The sequence below is a fragment of the Dama dama genome, chromosome 14 (genome assembly GCF_033118175.1).
Source record: "Dama dama isolate Ldn47 chromosome 14, ASM3311817v1, whole genome shotgun sequence".
Taxonomy (NCBI): Eukaryota; Metazoa; Chordata; class Mammalia; order Artiodactyla; family Cervidae; genus Dama; species Dama dama.
In genome coordinates, this window is record NC_083694.1 from 41,281,352 (window position 1) to 41,303,669 (window position 22,318).

Sequence of the window (22,318 nt, forward strand, 5' to 3'; positions counted from 1 at the left end):
AGCCACCAGGGAAGCCACATGTTCACAGGAGTGGTTCTCAAAGCAGAGTCCCTGGATCAGTAGGTCAGTGTCATCCTTAGAGACAGCAAATGCTTGGGCCCCACCCTAATCTCTGGAATCAGGCATGCTGGGGGTGGGGTTGGCATTCTAATGAGCCCTCCAGGGATTAGGACACTTGCTAGTTTAAACGAATTGCAGCTCAAGATTCTGGAATCTCAAATCCACATTGAGAACTGACAAGCTTGGACTGATGACTACAATTTTTAAAAATTTCTTGTTCTGTCCTGATTTGAAATCTTTCAAATGTTATACATGCTCTTTTTTTTTTTGAAAGTTGCTCAGTCATATCGGACTCTTTGTAATTCCATGGACTATAGCCTGCCAGGCTCCTCTGTCCATGGAATTCTCCAGGCCAGAATACTGGAGTGGGTAGTTGTTCCTTCTCCAGGGGATATTCCCAACCCAGGGATTGAACCCAGGTCTCCCACATTGGAGGCAGATTCTTTACCATCTGAGCCACCCGGGAAGCCCAAGAATTCTGGAGTGGGTAGCCTATCCCTTCTCCAAGGGCATCTTCCTGGCCCAGGAGTTGAACCGGGGTGTCCTACATCGTAGGCAGATTCTTTACCAGTTGAGTTACCAGAGAAGTCCATGCTCAAAAGAAATCACAGAGAAATAAAACATCACACTCCTACTCTAGCACAGATACAGGGACTGTCCACTCACAGCAAAGGATCACACCATACACACTACCCCCAAGTTGCTTTTTCCAAGTATTAATATATTAGCTCCAGCCTACATCAACTTTATGCTTTAGTAGCTATGTAATATTCCATCATCACAATTTTGGTAACTTTTCTTTTTTTTAGCTGTGTCACATGACTGTGGGATCTTAGCTCCCTAACCAAGGATCAAACTCCTGCCCCCTGCAAAGGAAGCATGGAAGGAGTCCTAATTACTGGGCTGCCAGGGAATTCCTGTGTGTCTTCCCATTCAGTTCACGGCCACCTCTCCTCTCATTGCCCTCAAAATCTTGGACTGCAAAACCTCCCACCCCACTGTCTATTTTTAGAAAAAGAAAATCCAATGTGAAAGTAACCTACCATCAGACTTCCTGCTGTTGGAACTGTGGGGTCTGAAGGCGCTCACAAGTTTCTGCACTCACTGGGCTGAAGGTTTGTCCACTGGACCTTGAATGGACCACAGCCAATGAACTTGGGCAAGATTCTAAAAGGAATGGGGCGTCTCTTAGTGCAACCTAATCACGGTTCCCTGGGTGAGATTTCACGGAACTCAACAGGATACCAAGGACGCGGCAAATCCCTGGGCCTCACAGGCCAGTTGGTGAAAAAAAAAGGGACTTAAATATCCTTTAAAGATACAATGGCCTGTAGGTTACTGGCCTTCCTCCTCCAATCTTGTCAACCTGGAAAGTCCTGAACATCTGGGCTGATAACTCAACAAGGGAGACCACAGCAGGCCCACAGGTGGCAAATACATTCATCCTGAACTTCCAGGCAAACACAAGGGTCTGGGCACCAGATTCCCGTGGTGCCAGCTGGTCACATGAGGGATGAGGCGAGGAGGCAGGAAGGGGTCTCCCCAGCTGGCGCATCTATGGAGATGGACACAGCTATCCAAGATGTTAGCTGTAAGGATCACTGTATGAGGGGCAAGGGAAAAGTTCTGCTATCTTAAGTGACTGCAGCCACGAAACTAAATGATGCTTGCTCCTTGGGACAAAAACCATGACCAACCTAGACAGCATGTTAAAAAGCAGAGGCATCACTTTGCCAACAAAGGTCCATGTAGCCAAAGCTATGGTTTTTCTAGTAGTCATGTATGGATGCGAGAACTGGACCATAAAGAAGGCTGAGCGTTGAAGAATTGATGCTTTTGAACTGTGGTGTTGGAGAAGACTCTTGAGAGTCCCTTGGACAGCAAGAAGATCAAGCCACTCAATCCTAAAGGAAATCAACCCTGAATATTCACTGGAAGGACTGATGCTGAAGTTGAAGCTCCAATAATTTGGCCACCTGATGCAAAGACCCGACTCATTGGAAAAGACCCTGATGCTGGGAAGATTTGGGGCAAGAGGAGAAAGAGGAGACAGATGGCATCTGTCACTGACTCAATGGACAAGAGTTTGAGCAAACTCAGAGAGAAGGACAGGGAAGCCTGGAGTGCTGCGGTCCATGGGGTCACAGAAAGTTGGACATGACTTAGTGAATGAACAACAATCTTAAGTGGAAGGAAGGACACAACTATATCTGCCCTACTAGTAGAGTCTAGAAAAAAGTATACAGGCACATGTGTGAAAAGAGAAGAAAATAAGCAGCAAAAATGATGTTGCTATGTTTACAGTGATAAGTTTATGAGTTTCCCTTTCTTTCAGAGTTCCTTACTGTTGTCCTATTGTTGCAAAACCATAAGTGGATGAATCCAAATGTCCATCATTGCGTGACGGCATAAACAATTGGAAAACATATATAATGGACTATCACTCAGCCATAAACAGGAAAAAAGGACTGACACCTGCCATAGCATGGGTGGACCTCAAATCCTTCATGCTGGGAAAGAAGGCAGATCCAAAAGGTCACACAGTGGTGTTCTCAAGTCTATGAAATAGCCGGAATAGGTAAATCCATAGAGACAGAAAGTAGACTGGTGGTTGCCAGGGGCCAGGGGAGGGGGAATGGGGAGTGAAGGCTAAGGGGTCAGGGTCTCTTTTATGGGGGGGGGGGGTGAGTGGTGAAACATTTTACAACTAGACAGAGGTGGTGGCTACACAGCATCATGAAGGTACTAGATGCCACAGAACCGTCCTCTTGAAAATGGTTACTGTTAACATGAAATGTCACAACAAATGAAAACACACAAATAGATGAAAACTATGCACTTTTCAAAAATCCACATGGCAGGAGGTAGGTGTGGGAAGGGCCACAGAGCTGGGAGGAACCCAGAGCTTGTGGAGACCCAGCGGGCAGAACCAGGCCCCTCAGCCAAGTTTACACAGGGAGACAGCACTAAAGAGCCTCATAGTAAGGAGCAAAGAGCCTTCTAGAGCTGAGTTCTCCGCTCCCCACCCTACCCCCTTCCTTTCCTAGGAAAGAAAGAGCTCAGAGCTGTGGTTTGGCAGCCCTGCTGCTTTGAGACAGCACGTGGGGATGGAGTTTTTCTGGGGGAATCCGGAATGCATGCCTGCATCCTTGTGCCTGCATCCATGATGTGGTGCAGGGAGGAGACGAATCGACACACACACACAGGTGCCAGTGGTTGGAGGAGGAGGAGGTGTGAGAACCAATGTCACGCGGACCCCGCATCCACATATCCTCCACTCTGGGAAGCAGGCAGGTTGAGGAGAGACAACACCCGGAGTTCCAGGTTCTGGCTTGTTTACGGAGCAGCTCAACACCCTGAGGCCACTCCAAACTGGCAAAGGCTACCGTGTGTTACAAGGCCACTCAGTGCTCGCTCACTCCCCGTTGATGACATCGGCGCCCACCTGCCAGCCACGATGATGCCACAGCGCAGGGCGCTGGTCCAGGCCAGGCAGGCCCCAGGCTAATGCACCGTGTAACTGGACCTGCTGCCGCATGCAAACCTGCTCTCATGGGTGGAGTTTCTGCATTCCCGTGTGTCTGTGTTCCCGATCATAGCTCACAGACTTGGAGAGACCTCAGTTTCTCATGCCAGGTGCTACCTTCTCCCACAAACCCCTTTTGGCCAGACTCACTCCTGGTAAACACGGAAAAATGGGCCCCAAAGGGCCATGCTCTAGGCATATATATGTATATACTTGATTGATTCAGTCACTAAGTCCGACGCTTTGCAACCGCATGGACTGTAGCCAGCCATGCTCCTCTGTCCATGGGGTTCTCCAGGCAAGAATACTAGAGTGGATTGCCATTTTCTTCTCCAGGGGATCTTCCCAGACCAGGGATCAAACCCATGTCTCTGGCATTGGCAGGCAGATTCTTTATCACTGAGCCACCAGAGAAGCCATATATGTATACAGTAGGTGCTCATAAAGACCTGAGTTGCTTTCTCACCCATCCCACAAGCACCTGCTAATCCCCCATAGGGAAGCGTGGGCTTCCTGAGACCCTTTCTTTGTTCCTTAGTCTCCGAGAACCTTAATTAAGTGGATGATTCAAAACCGGGAACTGGTGCCTGGGAAAGCTAGAGAATGTTCCACCTACTCTGCCAGAAAGCATCTTCCCTAGGTGGAAGCTGGCAAAACTAGACGAAACCTACAAGACAGACAACTGCAGAAGTGATCCAACCTGAGGGGTGGCCTGCAAATGTTCAGCTAATGAGCATTTGGGAAAGCCAAGTTCAAATTAGGTGCTTTAGGATTCAAATTCACTCCCAAAATATTTGTTAGACACCTACTATATACATTATACATATTCATACTCTAGGGCTTCCCTGATGGCTCAGTGGTAAAGAATCCCCCTCCCAATGCAGGAGAGGCAAGTTCAATCCCTGGATTGGGAACAGCCCCTGGAGGAGGAAATGGCAACCCACTCCAATATTCTTGCCTAGAAACCCCATGGACAGAGGAGCCTGGCGGGCTATAGTCTAGAGGGTTGTGAAAGAGTTAGACATGACTTAGCAACTGAACAACATACATACTATAGAAGTAGAAATCATTGCCCTCAAGGAGCTTGTCTGGTGAGGGAGACATATAGCCATTGTAACAATCTTCTGAACAATCAATGTGAGCTTCAGGACATAGATTTTTATCTGTTGTCTTCAAGATGGGAGGCCCCATGCCTAGAACGTTGTCTGAAACAAAGCAGGTGCCAAACAAACAAGCCTTGACCGAATGAATATCTAACACTGTTGTAGTTGTTCAATCACCAAGTCGTGTCCAACTCTCTGCAACCCCATGGGCAGCAGCTCACCACGCCTCCCTGTCCCTCACCGTCTTCTGGAGTTTGCCCAAGTTCATATCTAACATGGGGCCAGGTAATAAGTATCAAAGAAAAATGAAGCAGAGTAGCAAGGACAGAGAAAGGGATGGGAGAAGGTGGTGAGGAAAGACTTCTCTGATATAGTGATACATGGACAGAGACCTGGAGGAAGCAAAGGAGAAAAGCATGTGAGTATTCAAAGGGAAGGGTGTCCTGGGCAGAAGGAACAGGATGTGCAAAGGCCCTGAGGTCTGAGCATGTGTGGCAGATCAGGGGAACAACAGAGATGTGGTGTGGCTAGAACAGGAGGAGGTGGTGCAAGGTGTACGGAGGGCAGGCACACCAGGCCTTGATGGTAACAAGGAAGAACTTTAGATTTTGGCTTCAGTGTCAAGAGAAACAAGCAGAGGGCTTTGTGTATGCAGAGAATACAATCTGACTTCCCTTCTAACAGAGTCCCTCTTGGCTGCTGTGTTGAGAAGAGGCTGTTGGTAGCCAGAGACCAGTTAGGAACTCAATGCAAGGATGCAGCTTGGATGGGGGAGTGGTGGAAGTGGTAGGATCCAGAGTGTAACCTGAACTAGATATAACCCCATGTGAGTGCATGCACACTAAGTCACTTCAGTCGTGTCCGACTCTTTGTGACCCTATGGACCGTAGCCTGCCAGGCTCCTCTGTCCATGGGATTCTCCAGGCAAGAATACTGGAGTGGCTCTGACATAAATCACAGCAAGATCCTCTATGACCCAACTCCCAGAGTAATGGAAATAAAAGCAAAAATAAACAAATGGGACCTAATTAAACTTAAAAGCTTTTGCACAATGAAGGAAACTATGAGCAAGGTGAAAAGACAGCCTTCAGAATGGGAGAAAATAATAGCGAATGAAGCAACTGACAAAGAATTAATCTCAAAAGTATACAAGCAGCTCATGTAGCTTAATACCAGAAAAATAAACAACCCAATCAAAAAATGGGCCAAAGAACTAAACAGACATTTCTCCAAAGAAGACATACAGATGGCTAACAAACACATGAAAAGATGCTCAACATCACTCACTATCAGAGAAATGTAAATCAAAACCACAATGAGGTACCATCTCACGCAGGTCAGAATGGCTGCTATCAAAAAGTCTACAAACAATAAATGCTGGAGAGGGTGCAGAGTAAAGAGAACCCTCTTACCAACCCTCTGTTGGTGGGAATGCAAACTAGTACAGCCACTATGGAGAACAGTGTGGAGATTCCTTAAAATACTGGCAATAGAACTGCCATACAACCCAGCAATCCCATTGCTGGGCATACACACTGAGGAAAACAGAATTGAAAGAGACGTGTGTACCCCAATGTTCATCGTAGCACTGTTTACAATAGCCAGGACATGGAAGCAACCTAGATGTCCATCGGCAGATGAATGAATAAGAAAGCTGTGGTACATATACACCATGGAATATTACTCAGCTATTAAAAAGAACGTATTTGAATCAGTTCTAATGAGGTGGATGAAACCTATTATACAGAGTGAAGTAAGTCAGAAAGAAAAACACCAATACAGTATATTAACGCAAATATATGGAATTTAGAAAGATAGTAATGATGACTCAATATTCGAGACAGCAAAAGAGACACAGCTATAAAGAACAGACTTTTGGACTCTATGGGAGAAGGCGAGGGTGGGGTGATTTGAGAGAATAGCATTGAAATGTATATTACCATATGTGAAATAGATCACCAGTCCAAGTTCGATGCATGAAACAGGGCACTCAAAGCCGGTGCACTGGGGCAACCCTGAGGGATGGGATGGGGAGGGAGGTGGGGGGGGGGTTCGGGATGGGGGACACATGTACAGCCGTGGCTGATTCATGTCAATGTATGGCAAAAACCACCACTATATTGTAAAGTAATTAGTCTCTAATTAAAATTAATTAATTAATTAAAAAAAAAGAATACTGGAATGGGTTGTCATGCCCTCCTCCAGGTGATCTGCCTGACCCAGGGATCGACACTGCATCTCTTACATCTCCTACGTTAGCAGGCGGATTCTTTACCACGAGGGCTTCCCTGGTGGCCCAGCTGGTGAAGAATCCGCCTGCAATGCGGGAGACCTGGGTTCAATCTCTGGGTTGGGACGATCCCCTGGAGAAGAGAATGGCTATCTACTTCAGTATTCTGGCCTGGAGAAGTCCATGGACCCCATAGTCCATGGGGTTGCAAAGAGTTGGACACAACTGAGCACTTTTCACTTCACTTTTTATCACTAGCGCCACCTGGGAAGCCCATAAACCCGTAGGATATCATATCATACCTGGTGTAAGCAAAGGGCTGCTTAAGCTTTAAAGGTGGTGGTGAGTGAAGACACAGATGCAGAGCCCAGTGGTCTAATGGTGGTCTATTCCGGCCCCATGACTACAGCTCTTGTTCCGTCTACTCCTGGCCTAACAGGGATATCAGGCCACAAAACTTGAGGCACAAATCATGAGGGCCACTTGCCTGTTTCCCTGAGGTCTGGTTCGGTGCCTCCCATTTGCTCCTTTCAGAGGCAAACACTAATGCTACATGAGTGGCCTGCCTCAGGTTTATACATCAGTCTCTTGTGAGTTTGGTAGGTATATCGAAACTGTATCAGGGATTTCCCCAGTGGTCCAGTGGCTGACTCCATGCTTCCAATGCAGGGGGTCAGGGTTTGATCCCTGGTCAGGGAACTAGATCCCACATGCAGCAACTGAGAGTTTGCAACCTCATCTAAAGATCCTGCATGCTGCAACTAAGACCTAGTGCAGCCAAATAAATAAAGATATTTTAAAATAAATTTAAAAATGATATCAGTTTTAGATGTATTGTTGAAATTCAGTCACTAAGTTGTGTCTGACTCTTTGTAGCACGGACTGCAGCATGCCAGGCTCCCCTGTCCTCCACTATCTCCTGGAGCTTGCCCAAATTCAGGTCCATTGAGTTGGTGATACTGGATATATTGGGGGGGAAATCCCGTTCTTGAACATGCAAAAGGTAGGTGGGCCATAATGACCCCAATGTAGGTGGGCCATGACGACCCCAGTGTAGGCGGGCTGTGACAACCCCAATGAAGGCGGGCCGTAACGACCCCAAAGGCCGGGCCCAGCACAGCCCCTTGGCATCCTCATCTGGGTAGCTCTGAGGCTTCTACTGAAGACTTCTCGGAACCAAAACAGGGTGGATCAAGGAAAAAGGGAGAAGACTACAGACAAAGATGGAGAAGGCTGCAATCTGAAGTTGGGCTGCCTGGGTTTAACTTTCAGCTCCACAAGCTGGGCAACCTTGGGCAAGTGCTCCAACCTCTCTGAGCCTCAAGTTCCTCATCTGTTGACATGGGGATGATGACTGTTCAACCCTACTGATTTGCTTTAGAGTTTAAATGGGGATGCCAACACTTAAAACAGCTGAGCACTTAATAAAGAGCCACAGTAGCCATGTATGTGTAGTTTAATGTTCTGAGGAAAAGGAGGGAGGGAGAGAGAGAGGGAGGGAGGCAGGGAGCGCTTCTTGAGGAGATGTCTCCTCCCCAGGGGTGGAATGCAGCCATGCAAATTCTGACACCCATCCCCCACTGCAAACTCAGCACTCTCCCAGAGAACAGCTGCCTTGGGGTGTCCATGACCCAGCTCTGTGGCCGCCTCTTGCCATGGGAAGCTCACTAATGGCGATAGAGAGGTCTCCACTGGAAGCTCCCAGGTGATGCTGAAGCTGAGGCCACTCAAAGCCAGCCATGGTCTTGTCTGCCTCTGCCGAAATCCCCCAATGCCCCTACCTCATCCCCCATGCCGCCCCGCCAGCAATGTGCCGGCTCCGGCAGGGGCAGTGGGTCTGCCATGCCTCTGTGCGCTCTGGGGCCAGGGGGCCAGGACAGACACATCTGGAGAAGTTTCTTGGGAAAGCAACTTGGATCTGGGGTGAATCTGGTCCACTTGTCACATATGAAGATACAAAAGGAGGAAAGGGGAAGTAGAAAAAAGGGAAATTGGTCCAATAACCATTTAATGGGCTGATCCAGGATGGCAATTGGGGCAGAGGGAGGAGGAAGCCAGATGGAGGCACTGGCTTTGCCCAGCAAGTTTGTCAGCCATACTTCAGAATCAAGAGAGCCCAGGATGGGCCAGTGGAGCTGGACCAGGGCCTCGGTACCTAGCAGGAGTGAGGGCTACACACGCGTGTTTCATGCGCTCGCCTCTGCAGAGCTGCTCTGCGACTCCAGACAGAACACGCTCAGAAAGGTATTTCCTCTGCAAGCTGGGCCTTCCATAAAATCACAGCAGCAGCATGTCACCTTCACAGGCGACATTGGGAGCGGGGGATGTGTCCCCCACACTTCAGTGTCAAGGAAGGCAGCCTCGTTGCAGCTATGGGGGCACAAGACCAACGACCCAGGTGTGGGGACCCCTCCCTGGCGCCCAGCCAGGGCAGCCAGCCCCAGGGCAGCGCCGTCCTGTAACCAGAGGAGGACCACGGTCCCCTCCCACCCAACAGACTGTGTGTTTCTAAGGCTGTCCCAAGTTTCCGTTCCCATATCAAAAGCACCTCTTTTCTGCTGAGGCGGCAAGACCTGCCAACAAAACAAGCCTCTGGGACCCACGTTTCTGTAAAATGCCTTCCCTTGAAAGGCACTTCAATGAATCACTGAGGTTAAATAGTATCGGCAGCTGGGTTGGTGGAAGAAATCCTTGTGAAAGTCGGACAGAGGTGCTTGGGCAGGGGTCCCCCTCTGCCCTGCCCACCCCCAGATACCCCAATCTTGACTGCCAGCACCTCCTCTCCAGGCCCCCAAACGGAAAACCAGACATGCCTGAGATCCTGCACGCGGAGCCGGATGATTCCTTCCTTGGGAAGTGATCCTTTTAGCAGCGAGGTAGCCAGTCACCCAGAGCGCCCTGCATCTGGTCACGCCCCCCACCCCACCCGGGGAGCCCATGGGTCTGCCGCTGAGGCATCGCCTGGGAGCTGGTTGGAAATGCAGAGTCGTGGGCCTGGCCCCAGCCGACTGCCTCTGAGCAGCCCTATCACAGGTGATCCGTGTGCCCAGGTGGGTGGGGGCTGTGGCCTGGGTCCTCCCCAAGGTAGAGGCTGGCAGGAAACACATCAGAAAGAAAGAAAACGGAGGCCTGTCCAGCCTGTTCCAGGAAGCCAGTCCTGAAACATAATGGGCTCCCAAGAAACCAAATCTAGAAGCCGACAAGTTTAACAGCAGTCACGGGCAGAGCCTGGCAGGGCCCCGTCCTTGCTAGACCCACAAGGGCGGGGGGCGCACGGAACAGTCTATGAATTCCTTGGCCCCCAGGCGTTCTAGAAGCCCTCGGTCGATCGGGGTCTTGGGAAGCCCAAGGCAGTGGCAACACCTCTCCCAGGCCCTCCTCTGCTCCCCAGCTCTCTCTGCTCCTCCAGATAGCCCCGATTCCCCGACTAGCCAAGCCAGCCCGCAGCCTCCAAGAGCCTCATGCTTTCTTGCAGCCACACCTGCAGCCCTTGCTTTCACTTCAAACAACCCCACCCGACCAGAATCCAGGCCCTCCGAGATCAATCCTGGCCCTCTCGGCCACGGAGCTGTCCCTGGCTGGCCTCCACGACCCGGGCTGTTTCACAGCAGGTCTCCGTTTCCCTGCAAAAATCTCCCCCAGAACTAGCTCAGGACCCTGGATCCTGCCGGAATCTAGAATGAAGGTCATCCCTGGCCCCTAGCAGCACCCTGGCCCAGGTCCACAATCCTGGCCATGACCCACTCCCACACGGCCTGCCTGCAAGTATTGGCCTCACGGTCTCCCGGACACCTACCGGAGGATTGGCGGAGTTCTGGAATGTTTCGGGCCAGTGCCCGGGGATGGGGGAGCTCCAGGAGGGAAGCCCTCAATCCCCGGGCCGGGGGAGACGGAAGCGGAGTGCAGGCAGCTCGCTGGTGCCCTAGGAGCAGGGTGCCTCCCTGCCAGTGGCCGGGCCCTGCGGGTCCCCAGGCCTCCCTCGCCCGGCTGGATCAGCCCTGGCCGGAGAGAGCTCCACCGTCACCAAGGGGAAGCGGCCCTTGGTTACCGCTGGCCGGGAGAACACAGAAGGCAAAACAAACACTGGACTGGCTCCTCACTGCTGGGAACAATTACAAGGTAATCGGCCAGTTTTTAAAAGCCCTCCAGAAGGGAGGCTGCTGGCCCAAGGGGAAGCTGGTTTGTAACCCATTCTCTCCCTCCTGCTGCTGCTGCATCCTCCTCAAGACCCAGGGACCCTCTTTCCACCCCGTGCAGGGACCCCTGGCAGAGCAAGGCTGGAGCCTCAGAGGAAGTGGGGCACACAGTCCCAGGTGGGCCGCGTGCCACTTCAGTGCCCAAGGTACGTTCCAAGACGACAGGTGGGCCCCACCTGGCAGGTGTGGACCCTGGCCAGCCTGCAGGGGCAGACTCGCCTGGTCCCCCTTCCGAGGTCCCTTTCCAGCAACAATCAGCTCTCTTGTCCCCAAGCAACTTGCCATGAAATTAACAGAAACTCACGAGCGAAGAGTAAAGAGCTCGTTTGCCAGGCTCCAGCCGGGGCTGGTGAAGCATCAGCCAGGACGGTGCCCGGGCCATGGCCAACCCGCAAGGACTATCCCCAGGGAGGGGGGTGCTTCAGGTACAGCCCGGCACTGATCCCCAACTGTTGCCTGTCAGCAGACCTGGGACCCACAGCCAGTCACGTACCTCCTCTTAGAAGACATCCCGGAGCCTGGGGTCTTGGTTGTGACCCCAGACCCATAAGGAGAAACCGTGGGGAGCCCCCAGTGGAGAGGGGGCGGGCTGAGTGACACCCAACCCCATTTCCAGGTCCCCCCAGGTGGGGGCACGTTCAGGAGGAGGTTTCCTCCGCCCCCACTGTGGATCCTCCGTGTCCTCCAGGCAATGGGTTCAAGCCTCCCTCTCCCCCTGCTCCCTCATGGGGAAGGTGCGGCACCTTTCTGGGGCCAGATGGCTGACCTCAGATGGGGAACGTGGCGGCAGGTCCAAACCCCAGACAAACAGGGCCTCTCTCACCCTCTTGAATTCCCATACCCCACCCTGCAGAGGACACTGGTCAGTTCTCCTACCCTGTAGAAGCCACGCTGGTCTCAGGAGAGGAGAGCCCACATTGGTTTCACGGACCTCCTAGGGGACAGAGATTTGGAGAGACAGAGATACACAGAGACAGAGAGAGAAACAGAGAGACAAGGAGAGAGAGAGAAAATGAGAGGTAGAGACAGACAAAGAGACTCAGACAGAGAGAGAGCAGAGAAAGAGAGAGACAGAGACAGAGACAGATAGAGACAGACAGACTCAGAGAGACAGAGAGAAAGCAGAGAAAGAAGCTGGAAAGGAAGCATAGGAATGGGGAGCAGGAGGGTGGAGGCCCCACAGCCTCAGCAGACTTGCATTAGCCCAGGGTCCCATCAGGAGGGCGGGGCTGAGGCTCTGGGTGGGAGCTGCACCCCCTCCCCCGTGGTACTCAGAGGGGGACCCTTCCCCAGTAAGGCACCCAGAGGAGCAGGGTAGTGAGGAGCTGGGGGCAGGGGGGGAAGTTGGGGTGCATCTCTGCCCACCTCCAGCCTCACCCTGCCCCCTCCCAAAGAGAGTTTCCTGTCCCCAAACCAGGGAGGTCTTGAAGCTAAAGCAAGTCAGCAACCTCACTGGCCAGCACAGCCAGTGGCCCCGGGGGGGGAGCCTGGGCTTCTGCAGGTGCAAGGACCGGCCTGGGCTGTGCTTTGGAAGCGGAGGGGGGACCGACAGTGGTCACAGCGGCAGTGGCAGCTTCCCTAGACAGGCTGAACACCTTGAGGAGTCCCCGCTTTTTAAAAAATCAAATCGGCACATTTGGAGGTAAAGACCTGGCTCACGTGAGTACCTGGTCACCCTGCTGTCCGGCCTAGTCTCTCTCTGCTTGTCTCAGAGGGACCCAGGGTCCAGTCCCTGCCCTCACCTGCCCCAGAGGCATAGAGCTGTTCTCTAGGGGGTGCTGAGTGGTGGGAGTTAACACTGGGGTTAGAGCCTCAGATGTTGCTCTGAGATGCTGAGAACAGAAATGGAGCATTTCTGGGACAACTGGATAAAACTATCAGAAAGACCCCTCCACCTCTCACTTAAGTTGAAGGAGAAGTTCCTTTCAGACATCCAGGTTTGACTTTGATCCCAGATAGGGAAAAGAAGGGGCCAAGCATCCCTGGGCTATGATACCAGAACCCCACTTGGCATCTCCCCCTCAACACATTCCTGCCTCCCTTGAGGACCTGGGCATGGCAAATGTGGCTGCCGTACTCAGCGGGAGCCTGGTTGGCTGGAGAAGAGGTCACTTCGTGCCACTTTCTGTTTAAATATCCACAAACTGGCATTTTCGGTAGTCTTTCTCCTCACATGGTGAAGGAAAATTTAAGCCGTCAGGAAAAAGTAAAGAGCTTCTTACCCTGCTCTTCTCTTACCACTAACGATCCATTTGGTAAATTTGATGCACTGTCCCCCAAGGCAGAGCCTGGTGGGAGTGGTGGGGAGGAGACAGGACAGCAAACTGCCTAGTAACCACTGCCTCCCAGCAGAGATGATGTCTTCAGAGAGCTACAATAGAAGCAGGATGCTCGACCTCGGGGGTTGCTGAGATGGGTGGGGGTGGAGGTGGGGTGGGACTCTCGGGGACATCCCCTTTGAGGGGTTCTGACCAAGGCTGGGATTTTAATAGCAAGGGTGAGCTGAGGGAGGAAGCAGACAGACACCACCCTGACCCTTGCCGTGAAAGAACCCTTCCCCCACCACAAACAGAAGTGAGGAGGTATATTTGGGACCCAAAGGGTGGTCAGGAGATTAGAATGGCATTTGGGAATTTTGAGCAGTAACTGGAGAGAGGGAGAGAGACGGGGGAACATAGTTTGGATGGCAAAGACCTTGAATGTCATGACAGGGAGTCCGGGCTCAGGCACACGTGCCAGGTAGAGAGGCGACAGATCAGAAAGCCTGCTCCTGGGACCTCCCTGGTGGTCCAGTGGTTGGGAAGATCCCCTGGAGAAGGGATAGGCTACCCACTCCAGTATTCTTGGGCTTCCCTCGTGGCTCAGACAGTAAAGAATCCGCCTGCAATGTGGGAGACCTGGGTTCCATCCGTGGGTTGGGAAGATCCCCTTGAGGAGGGCATGGCAACCCACTCCAGTATTCTTGCCTAGAGAATCCCATGGACAGGAAGCCTGGTGGGCTACAGTCCATGGGGTCGCAACGAGTTGGACATGACTGAGTGACTAAGCACACACCGTGGTTAAGAATCTGCCTGCCAATGCAGGGGGCGTGGGTTTGATCCCTGGTCCAGGAAGATCCCACATGCCTTGGAGCAATTGAGTCCTTGTGGCACAACTATTGAGCCTGTGCTTTAGAGCCCGGGAGCTCATGTGCCACCACAACTGAAGTCCTTGCACCAGGGGAGTCCATGCTTTGCAGCAAAAGAAGTCACCACAGGAAGACTGAGCACTGCAACTAGAGAAGCCCCCGCTCGCTGCAACTAGAGAAAAGCCCACAAAGCACAAAGACCCAGCTCAGCCAAAAATAAATAAGTAAATCCATTAATTAATTTTTTTAAAAAGAAAGCCTGCTCCTAAGTTCAGCCAGCACCCCCCTGGTTTTCCAGATAGAACCAGAAAATACTGGGAACAGAGAAGTGACGTCCCCTCTTTCCACAGAGCAGCTACCCTTGCACAGCTTAACAAAAAGAGCTGTGGGTGCAGATGTTTCATAAGTACTTTGGGGGAGGTAGGTGAAGAACCAGGAGGAAAGAATTAGAACATTTCTTTTACATAAACAGAAAGCTTGAAGTGTGTTTACATCCTGAGAGATACCGCTTTAAACCAACATCATGAGAAAGCATCTATAATTTTTCACCTGAAAAATTGAGATGATAAATACCTAATCTGCAAAGAGAATAATAAATATATCTGAAGAGGCCAAAAATTTCCCAGGATATAGTAGGTGCTCAGACAATACCTGACGTTTACATGGCCTTCACTGTGTGGGCTGCTTTTTTGGGTACCTCGCCTTTCACGTGTATTCAGGGTTTCGGTGGTGGCTATAAATATTATTGTTGTTGTTCAGTCACTCAGTTGTGTCCGACTCTTTGCGACCCCATGGACTGCAGCACGCCAGGCTTCCCTGTCCTTCACCATCTCCCAGAGTTTGCTCAAAACTCATGTCCATTGAGTCAGTGATGCCATCCAACCATCTCATCCTCTGTCATCCCCTTCTCCTCCTGCCTTCAATCTTTCCCAGCATCAGGGTCTTATTGCTACCTGACATTTGGGTAAGCCGATCTTAACTCTGAAGGTCATCTTCCAGCCACTGACCACAGAACCAGAGAACCATAACCTTCTTTTAAAGCCCAAAAGGGGCATTTTCCTGGTAGTCCAATGGTTAAGAATCCTACTTTGCAATGCAGAGAATGCAAGTTTGATCCCTGGACAGGGAACTAAGATCTCATAAACCTGAGGGGTAGCCAAGAAAAGGAAGGAAGGAAGGAAACTTTGATGCACACTGCAAAATGGATGTACCTTGAGGACATGATACAAAGTGAGAAAAGCCAATTACAAAAAAGACAAATACTGTGTGATTCTACTCATATGAGGTATCAAGAGTAGTCAAATTCATAGACAGAAGGAGGAAAAGTGGGAGCCATGGGAAAAGGGAATGGGGTGTTAATATTTAATGGGGACATAGTTGCCCATTACATGAAGATGGAAAAGTCACAAAGGTGGATGATGGTGATGGTTGTACAACAATGCACTGAATGCCACCACCAAGTGGTGTACTTTTAAAAATCGTTAAAATGGAGTAGCGTGGGAGCATGGTGATGGTTTAGTCGCTAAGTTGTGTCCAACTCTTGCAACCCCCAGAGCCTGCCAGGCTCCTCTGTCCAAGGGATTCTCTAGGAAGAATACTGGAGTGGGTTGCTATTTCCTTCTCCAGGGGATCTTCCCAACCCAGGGATTGAAGCCGGGTCTCCTGCGTTGGAGGCAGGTTCTTTACCCACTGAGCTACGAGGGAAGCATAGAAGCATATACACTACCATATGTAAAATAGATAGCCAATGGGAACTTGCCGTATGACTCAGTGAACTCAAACGGGGGCTCTGTAACAACCTAGAGGGGTGGGAAAGGGTGAGAGGTGAGAAGGAGGTTTGAGAGGGAGGGACACATATATACCTATGGCTGATTCATGTTGATGTATGGCAGAAATCAAACCAAGATTATAAAGCAATCATCCTTCAATTTTAAAAAATCTACAAACAAACAAACAAAAATCTAAAAATGGTTAAAATGATAAATTTTATGTACACTCTACCACAATTTAAAAAGTGCTTCATTTTATATGAAAATAAGGAAGGAAAAAAATGCAAGACACAAAAAGTGATGAAAAGGGGAGTGGGTCCCTCTATTCTGATGCTACGGGAACAAATGCTGGACAAAGCTAAGGTGTTTGACCACCACCCCTGGACCCACCTCATCAGCATCTCTAAGCCAACCGATGGCCAAAGCTGTCCACACATAGAGCTGTTGGCCCAGGAGTCATGCTGGAAAGTCGGCAGAGACAGAATGTCACCATTTACTTGGCTAATGGGTCCCTTAGAAGCCCCTGGCCAATCTCTCTTATTTTTCATTTGGAGTGAGAAGGACTTGAATACCCGTGGGGGTGCTCATATGCTGTTTCCCATTGCAGGTGCTTCACAAACCTCATCAGGAGGCAGCACTGGCGGAAAACAGAGTTGGACTTAAAAAGGAAGATCCATTTATGAAAGGCCAGGCCTCAAACGGTAAGAAGCCGGGACAGGTTGCTATCCAGGAAATGACTCATGTCTCCCTTGGTCCCTTGAGGCTGCTCGGGAACAGACACTGACTAGCACACACGGAGATACTTGAGATTCTCAAGAGGAAGGCAGCTTCTGGTGACACCAGAAGCTGGGACACCTGGGGTGGCAGGTGCCCAGCCGGCCCCCAAGGGCGGCTCAGTCCACACTCACGGGTGAAGCACCATTGAAACCAAACCAGAATGCCACAGAGCTGGGTGCCAGGGCTCTTCTGCAGCCACCCACACTTCCTGTGACCTTGGTCACCCTCTGTGCACTCAGGCTGCAGAAACCTGCAAGCTGACTTCAGGCCCCAGACACTTCAGGGAACATGCACTTCCACATTAGGGCCTCCTGATCAATACATTGAATGGCCTGAAAAAGCATCTACCTTCCAACTGCATTTGAAAACCCTGACTGTGACCTTGACCTTGAAATATTGGTTTCTGTGACAGTGTGCTCCCTGTTCTGCAAGGCTCCCACCCAGCTCCTTCACCAGTTTTTCCTCCTTTCCTTAATCACAGATGTGGGCTCTGTGGGCTCCTCAGCTCTCACGGTTCCAGGGAGCATCTCCCCTTGAAATTGACACATCACCCTTATGGTGACCGCATCATTGAACAGCATGACTCTTACAGCAACCCTGCCCTGCATCCCACACAGCTCCCTGCCAGACTCAAACGTGGCCCCCTCCCAGCCTCTGCGTCTCTGCCAAATTCTGTCCTCCTTCTCCTGGTCAGTCACCCAGATTCAAACCCCTCATCTTCCTGGATTCCTCCTCTTCTTGGCTTTCCACACTATCATCAAATGGTAGAAATCTCACCCCCCAGAGTTGCCCAAATCTGTCCCCGACTCTCACAGTTCAAGTCATCATCACCTGCAAAGTTAGTGTAGGAGTCTCCAAAATTGGTCTCCTTGCCCACAACACCTCTCTGACCCTGTCAGATCTTCCTAAAACACTCTCATTTAGATATGTCTTTTTGTTGTTGAAAATATGTAACTCAAACATGTACAAAAGAGACACATATTTTCACCACCTAAAATGAACCACTGTCAACAGCTTGTCACATTTGCTTCTGGTCCTTTTACTGCATAATGGTCAAATGGCCAGAGGACCTGATGAAGCAACTCAGGAACAAAAATTAAATGCAAGTGATAAGCTTATACGAAAAAAACACCTGACCTGTCTGGTAAACAGGGAAACAAAAAATTAAGTACTAATATGTGATCCATCACCTTGCACCCCCTGCCCCAGATTTCTACACAGTCAGCAAGGGATGGCATCTACTACCGACGGATAGGGGACGAAGTTGTGCACCAATGGACTCTGAACCTTGCAGCTTCGGGGAAATCAACTGAGGACTGAGCCAGCAATGCTGCTCCTGGAGCGTGGGCCACAAGAATAAAAGCACCTGGACAGAGGGTATCTACACAGGTGCTTATTACAGAGGCACTGCCATTTTCTGCCAGTCCAAATTAAGTGTTGCCATCATGTTCAACTGATCAGGTGGCAGGTGGACCACTCTGTCACATCTATACCATGAACCATGCATCACACAGAAATTAAAAGAACAAGGTAGAACCACACTGAAGCCTGGGGGCATCTCCACATGCATTCAGTGAGAACAGGGTAGACTATGAAAGGAAAGCCCATTTTAATCAGTGGTGTCCCCTGATTTTCTGATGGTCCAGTGGCTAAGACTCCATGCTCCCAATGCAGGGAGCCTGGGTTCGATACCTGGTCAGGGAACTAGATCCCACATGCTGCAACTAAGAATTTGCATGCTACAACTAAAGATCCCGCATGCTCTAACTAAGACCTGGTGTAGCCAAATATTTTTTAAAAACACAAATAATGGTGTCCCCAAAGACACATACATATATGCCTGGGCAGGAAGGAAGGTATGGAGCTACTCAGGGTGTCTTGCCCTTCCATAAAAGGTTTAGGTTAAAAGAATTAGAAAAGAACAGATGTTGGCAAGGATGTGGAGAAATTGGAATCCTTGTGTACTATCGGTGGGGACGTAAAGCAGCGCAGCCACTATGGAAAACAGTATGGAGGTTCTAAAAACAGAATGACCACATTTCATTTCTGGGTATAGACCCAAAAGAATTGAAAGCAAGGTCTCAAACAGATATCGTACACCTAGATATTCACAGCAGCATTATTCACAATAGGCAAAAGGTGGAAGCAACACAAGTGTCCATCAACCGATGACTGGATAAACATGTAGATCCATTTGACCTTAAAAAGGGAGGAATTCCTATCACAGGCTACAACATGGATGAACCTTGAGAACATTATGATAAGTGAAGTAAGCCAGTCACAAAAAGGCATATACTGTGTGATTCCACTTGCATGAGGTAACAAGAATACCTCAAATGCATAGAGACAGGAAGCAGGATGGCAGATGACAAAGGCTGGGTGAGCGGGACATAGGGAGTTGTTTGTTTCTTTTTTTTGTTTGTTTGTTTTTTTGTTTGTTTCTTTAATGGAGACAGTTTCTATTTTGCAAGATGAAAAGAGTTAGGGAGCTGGATGCTGGTGATAATTGCCCAACACTGTGAATGTACTTAACACTACTGACCTATACACATAAAAATGGTTAAGATGTTGTCATGCTAGAGCATGACTTGAAAAGATACATGCAACCCAATGTTCACAGCAGTATTATTCACAATAGCTATGACAAGGAAACAACTTAAATGTCCATTGACAGAGGAATAGCTGAAGAAAATGTGGTACATAAACACAGTGGAACATTGCTAAGTTAAGTTGCTTCAGCCATGTCCGACTCTGTGCGACCCCATAGACGGCAGCCCACCAGGCTCCTCTGTCCCTGGGATTCTCCAGGCAAGAATACTGGAGTGGGTTGCCATTTCCTTCTCCAATGGAACATTGTTCTCCAATGGAACATTACTCAGCCATAAAAAGAAAGAAATAATGCCATTTTTAGCAACACAGGTGAACCTAGAGATTATACTAAGTGAAGAAAGTCAGAGACAAATGTCATATGATATCACTTATATGTGGGATCTTAAAAAATGATACAAGTAAACTTATTTACAAAACAGAAACAGATTCACAGACATAGAACATAAATTTATGGTTACCAAGAGTTGGGGGAAATTAGGAGTTTGGATCTACAGATTCACAATACTATACAAAATAAATAAACAAAGACCTATTTATAGCACAGGGAACTATACTCAACATCTTGTAATGAGCTATAATGGAAAAGAATTCAAGAAAGAATGAACGTGTGTGTGTGTGTGTGTGTGTGTGTGTGTGTGTGTGTGTGTATGTGTGCTCAGTTGTGTCCAACTCTTTGGGATCCCATGGACTGTATGTAGCCCGCCAGGCTCCTCTGTCCATGTAATTTTCCAGGCAAGAATACTGTAGTGGGTTGCCATTTCCTACTCCAGGGGATCTTCCCGACCCAGGGATCAAACCTGCATTTCCTGTATTGGCAGGCAGATTCTTTACCACTAGCAACACCTAAGAAGCCCTAAGAAAGAACAGATGTGTTCTTTCAGATATATGGCTATATCTGAGTCACTTTGTTCTACACCTCAAAACTAACACCACATTGTAAATCAATTATACTTCAATTTAAATTAAAAAGGAATAAAGAAGGAAAAAAAAGATGTTATGGACTAAATGTGTCCCCCCAAAACTCTTATGTAGAAACCCTAACCCCTAAAGTGATGGTTTTAGGAGTTGGTTCTCTGAGAGGTGATTAGATCATGAGGGTGGAGCCCTCATGAATATAATTAGTGCCTTTATGAAAGAAACAGGAGAGGGATGATCTTCTTCTCTGCCACATGAGCACACAACAAGACAGCTGTCTGCAAACCAGGAAGACGGCTGTCACCAGACACCAGCGCTACCAGCTCCCTGACCTTGGACTTCTCAGCCTCCAGAACTGTCTGCTGTTTGAGTCACCTTGTCTCTAGCACTCTGCTTAGACCACCCATCATCACAAGGACAAACATCTGGGACAGGCACCAAAGTCTGGTCCCACACTGACCTCAGCCCACTTTGCCACAGAACTGCTTTCTCTAGGAACATTCCCTCATTCCTCCAGCTGCTCCCTTCCCCCAGTTTGGCTCACACACGTGTCCATGCTACCTACTCCACACCGCCCACTCACCTGGAAGGCTGTCACTACAGAACCAGGCAGACCCTCCAGAGCCCTCTGCATGTTCTCCATCACCTTAAACACCTGTGTCCATGGGCATAGTCCCTTCCCTTTCCATAAGCTCATTAGACCTTTTTTTTTTTTTTTAAATCTGGCTGCACCAGGTCTTAGTTGTGGCATGTGGGCTCTAGTTCTGTGACCAGGGATAGAATGCAGGCCCCCTGCCTTGGGAGGGCAGAGTCTTAGCTACTGGACCACCAGGGAAGTCTGTCCTGTTAGGCTTTGAAACAAGCCCTCCCTGTGTGACTGGCGCCCTAATGCAGATACCCAGGAGCTGATTAAAACCTTTACTGAGATAGGATGCCTTGTGCACCCCAAATGGTGGCTCAAGACTCACTCAGCCTGTCAGGTTTCTCCTCTCTGCACACCTGTCCCCAGACTATTCTGAACCAGCTGTCTGTCATCTGGGTCAATTTTCCTCCCTGGACTGTTAAGGCATCAGGCCCAGGAAAAGAAAAAACTCTAAAAGCTTCAGAACATCAAAGTTTCGAGAATAAAGGCTGTAGGTGATACTACCCACAGAATGTTCTCCACACCTCCCATCACACACATTTGCACCCAAGCCCATTGTCCTCCAAGGCCGAGGTCCAAGAGGTCTCCTGGACTCCAGCTGACTTCTGACGGTTTGTTAGGCTCACCTCCTGAAACAATCTCCAGCCCACTGTCTTTTGCACCCCCTCATCTGTCCCCTCCACCATCCTCATCACCTTTCCAGAATACTCGCTGCGTGCAGGGTCATTTCCCTCCAGCGCTGCAGTGAAGTCCTCTGACCATAGGGCACACACCCTCCATCCATTTGGGATCTCACCTTTGTCTTCACCTGACCCTAATGCAGAACGGAACCACCTCTTGTTACCTCATCTTGCTTTACACACTCAGGACTCTTCCAGCAATTTGCCTGGGATGCTTCCCCCACTGCCTCATCTACCACCCCCCCACCCCTACCCCAGCCCTGAAAACTCTCCTGCACTCCCACAAATCTTTCTACCATTTATCAACAACTCCAGCAAGTGTAGGCTTCACACATGTTGGTTCAGTGCATCTTAACTAGAGTGGTTTTACCCCCAGGGGACATTTGGCCAGGTCTGGGGACATTTTTCGTGGTCACAGCTGGGGTGACATCTCATGGGTGGAGGCCTGCTACAAAACGAACCTGCCCATAAAGTCAACAGTGCAAGGTTAAGAAACCCAGAGACAGAGCGGGCTTCAGATGGAAGAATACAGTGCATCCTTGGGACAAAGTCATCTTCTTGTGGCCAGAAGCACAACCTGGGACACCCATACCTGTGACTTCAGGTCACAGCAAGGCCACGCCAGGAAGAAGGTGGCTGAGTAGGAAGCCAGCACCCATCCCAACACTGTCACCAGCCTCCT

General features: G+C 49.7%; 1 protein-coding gene across 2 annotated transcripts in view; it reads right to left on the reverse strand.

Annotated features, from left to right (window-relative positions):
• The window catches only part of SPSB1 (splA/ryanodine receptor domain and SOCS box containing 1), a 71,098-nt gene that overhangs the window by 19,768 nt on the left and 29,012 nt on the right, over positions 1-22,318 (reverse strand). The window contains exon 1 of one of the 2 annotated variants that reach the window (XM_061160469.1): positions 1,104-1,306. The exons of the other annotated variant lie outside the window; for it this stretch is intronic. The gene's annotated coding sequence lies outside the window, so the exon portion shown is untranslated. Of the gene's footprint in view, positions 1-1,103; positions 1,307-22,318 lie in introns of those variants that run through there. 2 annotated transcript variants of the gene reach the window in all.